This window comes from Chinchilla lanigera, unplaced genomic scaffold (genome assembly GCF_000276665.1).
Source record: "Chinchilla lanigera isolate Chin_1 unplaced genomic scaffold, ChiLan1.0 scaffold00004, whole genome shotgun sequence".
NCBI classification, from domain to species: Eukaryota; Metazoa; Chordata; class Mammalia; order Rodentia; family Chinchillidae; genus Chinchilla; species Chinchilla lanigera.
In genome coordinates, this window is record NW_004955405.1 from 31,476,239 (window position 1) to 31,488,939 (window position 12,701).

The 12,701-nt window shown below is 42.9% G+C and overlaps 1 protein-coding gene across 1 annotated transcript in view; it reads right to left on the reverse strand.

Annotated features, from left to right (window-relative positions):
• The window catches only part of Tmcc3 (transmembrane and coiled-coil domain family 3), a 225,943-nt gene extending 218,152 nt beyond the window's left edge, over positions 1-7,791 (reverse strand). Inside the window, exon 1 of the mRNA XM_013518415.1 lies at positions 7,685-7,791. The gene's annotated coding sequence lies outside the window, so the exon portion shown is untranslated. The remainder of the gene's footprint in view (positions 1-7,684) is intronic.
• Positions 7,792-12,701: the final 4,910 nt, after the last annotated feature.

The following is a 12,701-nucleotide window of genomic DNA, read 5'->3' on the forward strand; positions in this document are numbered from 1 at the left end:
GAAAAGCATTTATCTGATAAGAGATCAACATCCAAAACACATATGGAATTCACAAAACTCTAGAAGAAAACATGTAACTCCCTTAAAAATGGGCAAAGTACCTAACAGATTTTTCAAAAGATCTACAAATAGCCAACAGGTATACAAAAATATATTCAACATCATGAATCATCAGGAAAATACACATTAAAACCACAGTGAGAATCACCTGACACCTGTTAATAAGACTATTATCAAAAACCAGAAGATAGTAAGCATTAGTACTGATGTGGAGAAAAGATAGGAATTAATGACAGGAACGTGCACTGGTTCTACCACAATGGGTAACAGTACGGCAAGGATTAAAAACATTAAAAATAGAACTACCGTAAGATCCCTGAACCCCACTCCTGGGCATACACCCAAAGGGTATGAAGTCAGTAGGCTGAAGAGATATCGGCACTACCATGTTCACTGGAGCACTGTTTACAATAGCTGAGATGGAAACAAACTAAGTGTCCAGAAGAATGGATAGGGAACTGTGGTGTGTACACCCCATGGAATACAATGCCCCTTTAGGAAGAAAATCTTGCCCTATGTGACAACATGAATGAATCTAGAGGATGCTACTTTAAAATAAGCCAGACATACAAAGACATATACTGTATGATCTCGCTTACATGTAGAGTAGAAGCAACCAGATCTCAGAGAAACACAAAATAGACTGGGGGCTGTTAAGGGCTAGGTGTTGGAGAAATGGAGGGATGCTAGACTAAGGACATAAATTTCAGTTATGAAATGAATGGGTTCTGGAGATCTACTCTAGAGGCACTGTGATTAAAATTTATAACAATGCACTGTGGGGGCTGGGGATTTAGCTCAGCGGCACAGCGCCTGCCTGGCAAGCGCAAGGTTGTGAGTTCGATTCCCAGTACCGGAAGAAAAACACAAATAAAAACAAAATCCAATGCATTTGCACTGGGAATTGGCTCAGAGAGTGGCTAGATCCTAAGCATTCTCACTGTATGTGTACATACCAAAGGAACTATGTGAGGGCATTGATATGTTAATTAGTTTGACTATAGTAATACCTTTACAATATACATGTACACCAAAACATCATGGTATAAAATTTAGATGTATAAAAGTTTTGTCCATTATACCTTAATAAAGCTAGAAAGCATAAAATAAGTAAAAAATTTAAAAAGCAGGCTCTCTGAAGTGAAGTCACACAGCGGGAAGCTCTAGTAGTCATCTCTCCACTGAAGCAATCACTGAGCCTTTAGAAGTGATTGCAATGAGCCAGCCAGGAACTCGGGGTCCTAACCAGGCACTTACAGAGAGCAGGGGTACGCTGATGAAGACAGAAGCTGCCACTCTTTCCCGAGTGAGCAGACTGGGGGAACCAGCTACCACCCCACAGCGCCACCGCAGCTATAAGAATGGAATTCCAGGATAAACTGGCCAATACCAGGGCAGGCAGTGGGAGGGACCCTGTCCTCCAAAGTTCAGCATTGTGCATTTGAGCAGGTCTGGCAGGGCCTGATAGACTGACATAGGTGCCACATTGGCTTTGGCCTTCCTTGAGGAAGGATCCCCTGACAGCATCTGTCAGGAAAGTTTAAGAAACAAACTCCTCTTTCTTCCCCTTTTTGGGACCACACATTTAAGGTAATCTCTGTCAGGTCACTGGCTGACCACGGAGAGAACAGAACAGAAACTTCAGAGACCCCACAAAACAAGAAACACAAACTTGCAAAAATGGTTTAGAAAAATCACAATGGACAACATCACCTCTCAAAAAAAGTCAGCACTCCCTGAGACGTGCAAAAATTAGATTTTCAGAATTACTACATTATAATACTCAGAATGTCTCATTATCAGTTTAAAAAATGCATGCAACGGAAAACGCGGCCATTTGTGGGAACAAAAGGAATGTGACAGAAACCACTAACAAGGAAACCCAGATGCTAGAATCACTAACCAAAAATGTTAAGTCAACTGTATTCAATACAGTAGCCCCTTTCTCTGCAGTTCATTTTCTGCAGTGTTAGTCACCTATGGTGAACCATAGTCACAAAAGATTCAATGGAAAATTCCAGAAAACAAATAACCATAAGTTTTAAACTGCACAACATTCTGAGTAGAATGAGGAAAAATTTGGCCAGCTTCTCCATCCTTCCTAGGAACTTAGATCGTTCTTCTGGTCCATGTATCCATGCAGTAGCTATTGCCCACTGTCTTGGTTACTTTTCTCTCGCTGCTGGGACAAAATACCTGACGCCCAAAATTAAGGAAGGAAAGGTTTATTTCACTTACAGTTTGTGGAGGTTTCAGTCCATACTTGGCTGGCTTCAAGGCAGAGTGGCACATGGCAGAGAGCTACAGCTGATGGCGGCAGAACGCAGCCAAAGCAACAAGCACAAAAGCCAGGAATGGCCTCAAGCACCCTTTTCCTCTCTCTTACATATGCAAACTACCCACCCCAGAGAGGGTGTAGCTCTCACACCCATAATCATCAAACTCTAAAAGCCTGCCCCAGGGCCGCATGAGGCTTTGGAGGGGACACACAGATACAAACCGTAACACCCACCCATTGGTCATTTAATTGTTGTCTCAGTTATCAGATCAGCTCACAATATCACAGTGCTTGTAGTCAAGCAATCTTTCTTTCACTTAGCAATGCCCTAACATGCAAGTGTACTGATATCGGCAATTCGTGTGAGCCAAAGAGAAGCCATAAAGTGCTTCTTTTAAGGAAAAAAGGCAAAAGTCTTCATGTTGATAATAATAGAAAAAAATTGTAGGCTGAGGTTGTGAAGATGCACAGTAAAAACAAATGCATTTGTGAAATTGTGAAGAAGAAAAAAATAATTGTGTTGGTTCTAATGTCACTCTTCAGACTGCAAAATTTACAGCCACATGTGGGAAAAAAAGGAACCCTTCTCCACTCCTGGTGAGAGTGTAACCTGGGACAACCACTAGGGAAATCAGTGTGGAGATTCCTCAAAAAACTAAGACTAGAGGTTCCATTGGGCCCAGCCATTCCCCTTTTAGGTATTTTCCCAGAAGACTTAAAAGCATCACACCAAAATGACATAAGCATATCCATGTTTATAGCAGCACAATTTATATTAGCTAAATGTTGGAAACAGCCCAAATGCCCATTAAAAGATGAATGGATAAAGAAAATGTGGTACTTATATACAATGGAGCACTACTCTTCCACAAAGAAGGATAAACTGAGTCATTTGTAGGAAAATGGGTGCACCTCAGGACCGTAATCGTAAGTGAACTAAATCAGACACACAAGTTTAAATTTTGCATCGTTTCTCTTATATGAGAGACCCAAAGGGTAAACAAGGAGAATAATAGAGAATAAATAGTGGGAATTGGGAAAGACACGCTCAGATGGGAAGAGGAGCAGGCAGGGCAGGTGAAGGGAAAGAAGAGAAAAAGAAACAAGAATGGAAGAAAAAAATGGAAACAAAGCTTATGTAAATGGGGAAGGGAAAAAGGGATGGAGAGAGGGGAGGGAAATGGGAAAAAGAATTGATATATTATGTACAGGTACAAATTTTCTATGATGAATATGATTAATATGTATGAAAAATATGTACCAATAAAAAGGTTTTAAAAGACATGAAAAGACCTCTTACAATTATGAAGAAATAAACTCCTATGCATTCCAAAAATAATTTGCAGCCACAATATATGCAATGACAACTTAACTAAAATGGAAAAGACAGGAAATTATAAAGTTTGATATATTATCTGTGGTTTTTGGCAGCCACTGCCAGTCTTGGAACATACCTCCAGAAATAAGGGAAATTACTGTATGCTCAAAGAGCTAAAGGAAATCATAGACAAAGAATTAAAGGAAATTAGGGAAACAAGGTATAAACAAAATAGGAATAACAATAGATAGAAATTATAACAGGAAACAAACAGAATTCCTGCAGATGAAAAATACATTAATTGAAATGAAAAATTCCCTGCAAGGTTTCCACAGCAGAGTTAAACAGAAAAAAGACAGAATCAGCAAATTTGGAGATAGGACAATTGAAATAATCCAATCTAAGAAGCAGAAAGATAAAAGAATGAAGAACAATAAACAAAGCCCAAAGGACCTGTGGCTCACTATGAAGCAAAACAAAAGAGACATTGTGGGAACCCAAAAGGAGAAGAGAGAGAGAAATAAGTATTAAGAATATTTGAAGAAATTCATGTCCAAAACTGATAATGTGATAAAAGATGTGAATATACTACATATAAGAAACTCAACAAACTCTAAGCAAGATATCTCAAAGAGATCCACATGGGAACACTTTATAGTTAAGTTGTCAAGATTTCCAGAGTACCAATGCTGTCAAAGACACCAGAGCACAATAGTTAAGAAATACAATCTGGACCAAGCTGGGCGTGGTGGTGCACGCCAGTAATCCCAGCACTCGGGAGGCTGAGGCAGGAGGATCATAGCAAGTTTGAGGCCAGCCTGGGCTACAAAGTTAGCTCAAGGCCAGCCTGAACTGCATAGCGAGACCCTGTCTCAAAAAAAGAAAAAAAAAAATCTAGACCAGCCCACCCAGGTCTGAACTTGGCTCTATGAATTACCAGCCGTATATCTTGGGTCATCTCTCTATATCTGCCTTTATTCATACAATGGGGCTAAGAACAGTATCTGCTTCATGGGTTGTCATGAGCAGTAAATGTTAATGTAACACATTAAATGTAATGTAATACAATAGAACAGCTCCTGGAACACAAGTAAAGCCTGATAAATGTTTGTTTTGATTATAATCATGCAATCATCTAAAGACACTATGAAAAACATGGAGGCTCCATAAAAATTTATGGCTAGGATAATAAATAAAATCTTCCAATTAATCTCACAATCTAATCAAGTAGCTCATTTTGTATTAGCTGTATGCCATTTCTAGGATCTAGGACAAGTATAAATTCTAATCAATATTTTGATGGCTTAAAAAAAGTCTTCCATCAGAATAATAATGTGTTCATTCTGAAAACTTTCTTCTGAAAAATATTACAGACTATGTACCTTTCCATCATTGCAGCTAATGCAGGATATAAACACCCATGTTGTTACTTAGAAAGCCAAAACATCTAGCCACACCAGATTCACATTCACTTGTCCCACATACACTGAGTCCATTTCAAGGGCCAAACACTGAGGATGCAGACACACAAAACAGACCTAAACCCAGAGAACCTCTGCTGGCCATCACAGCTGGGAAAGCGGTGGTTCCGGAATTTGGGGAGAGGGAGGGGGCAGAATAGAACTAGTGGTTGTTTTCATCTTGAATCACTCCGGGCCCCTGAGATTTGGCCTATCACTGTATCACATTTTATTCACAATGAGTGTCTTGCTGCTGTGGTGAAACCATGTAGGTTAATTCCTGAGGTCCCTTAGCTGTTTATCCCCACCGCCCTTTTATCCAGGCTAGAGTTACAGAAGCCAAAGATGACTAAGGACCTCTTGTTTGCGAGCTGGGTGGGGAGGCACATGCCTGTAATCCCAGCACTCAGGAGGCTGAGGCAAGAGGATCGCTGTGAATGTGACCTAGGCTACATGGTGAGTTCAAGGCTGGTCTCAATTATATAGCAAGACCCCCGTCTCAGAAAAAAAAAAAAGATTTCTTGGTGTTGTCCAAAGACAAATAACCACTTCATAGCTCCAACAATAAAGATAACAGTTTTTTATTGCTTTGTTCAAGCAGGGTACCCAGATGTCTGTTTCTTAAGATCTCCATCTTCTTAGGATGGGTTTAATTGGGTTTCTACCCAAGACAAAGACAAACCACTGCCCCCAAAACCAACTTCCCTGTCTGAGTCTTGATGGAGGCAACTCCTCAGCCTCTCAGAACATCGTGCTCTGCTGTCCACTGAGCCCGGGCGAGGTGTGCACGCCTCACAGGGCAATGGTAAGTTTACACCAAGCCAAGCGCAGGAGCGCTGCTTAGGGCTCTGCCGTGGGCATACAGAGCACCCAACACACAGTCCTCCAAAGCAAGCACCGAGCCAGGCGTGGCAGCCCACACCTGCCATCCCAGCAGGATGAGGGCTGAGGCAGGAACGAGGATTGCCGAGTTTCATGGGCAATTTAGCAACTTACTGAGACCCTGACTCATAAAAGACTGTGAAAGTGCTAGGGACGTAGCTCAGTGCAAAGGGCCAAGGAGGAAGAGAAAGAGGAGGAGGAGAAGGAGGAAGGGAGAGAGGAGGAGGAGGAGGAAGGGCCGTGTGGCCAGGTCCTAACACGGGCAAACAGGCCTCCAGGAGCCCGGCCCACTACTCACTATGCACCAAGACGAACCCGAGTCCTCAGGGTCACAGGCGTCCTATCACGGCCGCACCCCGGCTTTCCTCCCCTCCCCTGCAGCACAGGAAGCCCCCGGGACTTGACCTTCAGGGCCCGGAAGGAGGCTGTCAGCGGGGCCTGTGGTACTCCCAGCACAGCACCGTCTCTCCCTGACGACCCCTCCCCGACGGCGAGAAGCCCACATGAAAGCACAGCCTTGTGCTGCAACCCACCGCTGAGTGTCCTGGGTGACATTCAGCCAGGGCTGGAGAACTCTGAGGTCATCCAAAGGGCGTAGCTTCTCCCCTGCAGTGAGTCCCAGGGCGGCTTGTGGACGTCTCTGTGATTTGTAAAACCAGGACGCAAAAAGCCACTGTCCGTCATGGCTCGAGAGAGGGTCACTGGAGGATGCGACCTCCCCTCCACCTGGTACCATCGCTGTGAGAACAGGGTCTCCCAGCGCCAGAATCTTTGCATCCCTACCGTTAAATCCAGAAACTGCCCCCAGGAAAAGTTTGTTGAATAAATACACAAATAAAGTCCATTTTTACAGGATCTACTGACATGTAAAAATCGCAAATTAGAAGTTAAAAAAACCGGGGCTGGGGATTTAGCTCAGTGGCAAAAGCGCCTGCCTGGCAAGCGCAAGGTCGTGAGTTCGGTTCCCAGTACTGGAGAAAAACCAAAAAAAAAAAAAAAAAAAAAAGAAGTAAAAAAAACCAATGACAGCTAAAGGAGAACAAATTAACCACAAAATCAACTGTATCTATTATATACTACCAAGGATTTTATGAAAATTATGAGCGCTACCTCAGAATTAAGACGCATACTACAAAACCTGCTTTGTTAGTCACACCAACCCACCAATGGCTTCTAGCCTTCACCGCTATAAAATGTCCACTATAGCTCTGCATTTATAAAGTGAGGGCAAAACGAAAAACTACTTCACTCGATTTTTGTAAGGATTAAGTGGCTAACACAGGTAAAATACTTAAAATAATGCCTGGAATATGGTGATTACTTAAGAAATGTTAGCTCTTGTTATTTTTATCGTTATAATCAGACACTGCTCTGGCTAGCACTCTACTAGACCAAGTTAAATAAAAGTTCACTTCGTTGATCAGCCCAGAAAAGTATAAATAGGAACAAGACGCACATATAATCTGTCCTCTTGACATTTTCCCTCTGAGCTCTAAATGCCTTCTGAAAGTCATCAATGACCTCTCAACATAAAAGAATTGCCTATCAATTGTGTGTTTTCTAGAATGTGGTTTTCCCTTGAAGCAGAAATATTTATTTAGTAGGCCCTAAATGCGGGCCAGGAAGAACTGAAATCAGCAACTTCAACAGATTCCTTTAAAAACAAAATCAGAGAGTGCTGTTTACCTTCTCTTCAAGCAGGTGATGCTCCTAACCCTGCGAGGTTTGGGGTTCGTTCATCTGATAAGAGCCCGAGTCTATGAAAGCTTCAAATGACGACTGCGTGGTTTAAAAATAATCACACTGAGAAACAAAAATGAGAAACGGAAAGCAGAAGTATTTATAAAATCGCTCCATCCGAGCTGCCCCGGGTGGGTGTTTTCCTGTTTCCCAGACCACCACTCTTCAGCCCGGCGATGCCTAAATGGGGGTCCTGCAGGCCACTGGTCCCCTGCAAGGCCCTGCCACATAGAGCGCTGTGGTCGGGGAAATCTGGGAAACACCCTAGAAGACATGGAACAGCCACCACCTTATGAAAGGCCTCGTACCCCTTCCAGGAAAGACACCTGCTTAGTTGTGCTTAACCCACTGTTTGAAAATTTACTCACAGCAGATTCCTGCTCCAAGGAAGACCTGCTAAAACCCGGGTTTAGGAACTGCTGAAATAGTCTAAGTGTATCCCTTCTTCCCACCTTGGGGATGTCTACGCTCCTTCCCTGGGCCTGATCTGGGCAGGCTAGCAGATGGAGAGACGCTGACTGTAGGATACCGCAGCCCTGACTCAATGCACTTTCCCCTGAAGAGGCACAGTGTGGGTCAAGTCAAAAAGAAGCTATTCTCAGGACCCACACCGGGGAACACACCCATAAACCCACAGGGATACGGCCAGGTGTGGTGGTGCATGCCTGAAAACCCAGCACTTGGGAGGCTGAGGCAGGAGGATCACCACAAGTTCAAAACCAGCCTGGTCTACATAGTGAGACCCTGTCTCAAACAAAACAAAACAAAACATCCAAGAGGTTGCCTCCCAGGAAGCATGATTTCAAAGGCAGGAAGATCAAGAAAAAAGAAAACAATGTAAGAGCAACCCTACCAACAAAAGGAATTTACTTCTGTTTTTTAAGTCAAGAAGAGAATGCTAGTGCATTACAATCTAATTAGGTTATGTCCAAAGTCACTAGGGAAAAACCTACTAGTGATTAATGCCAGATTGACAGGCTCCTTGGGCTGGGAGGTGGGGTCCTTGTTAAACTATCTCCAGACTCCAGTCTCCCCTTTTACAAAAGCTTTGTTTCCATGTTTTCCTTCTTTTCTCTCTCATTTTTTTATACTTTTCCCTTCTTTCCTTCCCTCTCCCCCTCCCTGGGTCTCATCCCCATTTAACCATTTCCAGAGCGTTTTCTTGACTCTATAACTGGAAAAAACTTCCAGAAGCTGACTGTCTGTTTGTAATAGTACTAGCTCCTTTTTTCCTAGCACTCAAACCTTGGTGAGCATTAGGGACTTGGGGAAGCGTCTCTTCTCCCATTTGGGTCACTGTGATAGTGCACATAGAGAAATGCTGGGAAGGGGCTACTCAGCCAAGTGTACACAAAAGCCTTACCTCACTGGCTCTGCAGCTGAACAGAAAGTCACATGAAATGATCCCAACATCTCACTCCACAGCAGACAGATCCTTCTGCAGTGAGGACGACCTTCTCTATCACACAGTCCAAAATGGTGGCCACTAGCCACTGTCCAAAATGGCGGCCAGCTAGATGCCTGTTCAGCACTTGAAAAGAGACTAGCACCACTGAGGAACTGAATATTTCATTTTAATTAATTTTAATAGCCACGTGTGGCTAGTGGTTGCTGTATTAGTGCAGCTAGCCTGTAGACTCTCAGTTCCTTCCACATGAATTCCACAGAAACAGAGATAGTCAGGGTCCAAGAAAGGTTCTCCTGAGGTTCTACAAAACAGATGATTTTACTCACATATGAAGCAGGGAAAATTTGAGTCTTGGTAAAATTGCATCTTAGTCATGAGTATTTAAGTGTACTGCTGAGATGGCTGAAAACCACCATTATTCCCATTTTACCAAATGGAGACAATAAATTACAGGTCAATCCCCAAGATAGGAGGAAATAGTTCATCTCTAATAAGGCACTTGTATCCAAACAATATTTATAAAAAAAACTCTTGTAACTCAACAAGGGAAAGCAAGTAACTGTACACTTTGTGCATGGATATATTTTCATTTCTCTTGGTTCCATATCTAGGAGTAGAGTTCTGGGTCATATGGTAATCCCTAGCTTAGGATTTTGAGGAAGTGCCAAATCATTTTCCACAGTGGCTGTGCTGTTTTATAACCCTCACCAGCAGGCTGTCAGGGTTCCAGTTTCTCCACCTCCTTCCAAGCATTTGTTCTTTACTTTTTTATTGTAGCCACTCACATGGGTATGAAGTAGATCATGTAATGGTTTAATCTGTATTTCCTAATCACTAATCGTGTGCTTGTTGACCAGCCATTACTATCTTTGCAGGAAGGCTTACTCATATCCCTTGCCTATTTCCAAATGGGTTGTTTTTATTAAGCTGTAGTAGTTATTCTTATATTGTAGATACAAGTTCTTGATCAAATACACTGATAAATTATTTGGAAGTCATTTCTCCTATTTTGACTCTGACTTGATAATGGGAAACTGACTTGACCGAAATGCACACAAGAGAAAAATACAAGGTTCTGGTCGACCAAAAGCTGAACAAATGATCCTTGTTCTTCAAGTCAAGTCAGGTTCTCCAGCGAATAACCATTTTCTCACTCAGGAAAACATAAACCACCTTGTTGAAAAGGGCTTCTTACTCTCAGGTAAGTGAGAGTCTGAGCTCACAGCATGGGAAGGGCTTAATGCTTGGGAAGGAATCATGTAGACTTCAGAACAGAGCAGACTGGGAACAAAATACTAGGGTTAAAGAAGTTTTTGGTTTTTTTATTCAATGAAAAAAATTTCCCACTTCTTTTACTTCCTCTAGTTTGTTTTTGTTTGTCACTTTCTTCCCAAATCTAAGTACTTCCTAATCATCACAATATAAGCCAGATGGGGTAATGACCTGGAGAATTTGACTTGACCCACAAAAAAATAGATATGTGTCACAACAAGCCATACCATCAATAAGACGGGGCCATAGAGGAGTGTGTGAACACATGCAGAAATCTGGGTCACTTTAACCCCCTTCATTGGGGTCTGCCTCCTGCAGAGCTACCACCACCTGTGAACTAGCCAAAACCAAGATACATACTGGTAAAAAGGGGATCCAGATGTACAGGAACCAAACATGCAAACCATGCGAACCTCTTTCCTCACAGACCACAGAAAGGGAAGAAACATGATTCAAAATGTTCCCAAAGGCAAACGTGGGGGAAACCCGACAAGATAAACACAGTAAGGCCTCAAGAAAGGCTAGATGTTAATATTAAAGAATAATGCTAAGCACAAATCCTTGAATTTAGGGTTAAGACAGCAATGAGGTAAGAAGAGATCATGGGAAACTGACTTGACCAAAATGCGCACAAGGGAAAAATATGAGGTTCTGGTCGACCAAAAGCTGAACAAGTGTGAAAAGTACAGCGCCGCTGCTAAAAATTGATACTACCAGGCAGGCACTGTCCACATCAAACTCTGCAGCCAACCCAGTTCCAGTCCAACATGTAAGTTGGATTTGGGCACCAAAGACAGACCGTGTAAATAAAGCACAACCAACAAGAAGGGGCTGGAGTGGCTGGAGGTCTAGAGTCTAAATTAAATACAAAACAGTTGCTAGAACTGGATCATTGGTAGAAGTAAAGGTTTAGGGTACTATTAAATATGAGAAGAACTGCAAATGAAGACTGATGCCCGCCATTTTGAATCACCAAAAGATGAAAATTACAGGAAAGGCTAAGTTAGGCTCCAAATAGGAAATCACTTCCTAATAATATTCTCCAACAACTGATCCCAGGGGGTTAAGGAGTTATAATCTCTCTTTCGATGTCAGCACCTGAGAAAGACACAGAGCGCTATCTGCCAACAGCAGCAACCTAAGGGTGGGTGAAAGGGTACGCTTGAAAGCTTTTGGTTTGTTCTTCTCTTTAAGTTTCTCAGTCTGTTTGTTTGTTACCCAGATTTGCACACACACATAGTCTGATCATACTCACTCCCCACCTACACATGTCCCACACATCTGTGATTCCAAACATGGCGGGGGCGCCTGAGAAGCCAGCGCTTACCTCGCCTCGGTGCCACCTCTGCTTGAGGAATGGGGAACACTTTAAAATAGTCTCGATGATCCTGACGCTTCAGGTGGAAGCAGAGACGGACCGAAAGCAGGCGCTAGGCAACTTTCTACTATAATGCAATTATTCTAAATGTGGATGACAGAGATGGTTACACAACACTACAAACTCACCAGAAAACCACTAGGTTTACAATGGATAGACTTTATGGTATATAAATTATATCCCAATAGAGCTCTTTTCTTAAAAGCATAGCCCTGAGACACATTAAATGTGAGCCGGTTCAGAGGACAGAGACTTTGGTCACATTCATTATATAAATCACTCAGTCTAGGGGCTGGGGATTTAGCTCAGTGGCTAAAAGTGCCTGCCTGGCAAGCGCAAAGTCGTGAGTTCGGTTCCCGGTACCAGAGAAAAACCAAAAAAAAAAATCACTCAGTCTAAAGACAAAAACGTCATAGAGACAGAGAATAATTTTCCCTTCAATCTTATTTATCAAAAACAATTTATTTTTGTGGAGTGTAGTGGCACATACCTGTAATCTCAGCATTCAAGAGGCAGAGGCAGGAAGATCACCGTGAGTTCGAAGCCAGCCTGAACTTCATAGCTAGAACCTGTATTAAAAAAAAAAAAAAAACAACTATATAGGTACTTCAAAATTGAAAGCTGGAGGCCCCCAGAGGGAGGGCCCCTCCCCCCCCCAGCGCACAGGGAGCCACAGGTGGGGAGCGCTGGTCTTCCGGCTGGCTAGCTTCCTGCCTCATAGGCCCCTGGAGGGAGGCCCCTGGCGCACAGGGAGCCATGTGGTGGTGAGCACTGTTGAGTGCCGGCCCTTAGGCCGGCCGCTGCCGCTCAATTGAGATCTATCATGACACAGAGAAACAATGACACAATTGGCCCACCATGCACCGACTGCAGATGCCCACCCACAGATGTGTGTGAATCATTCA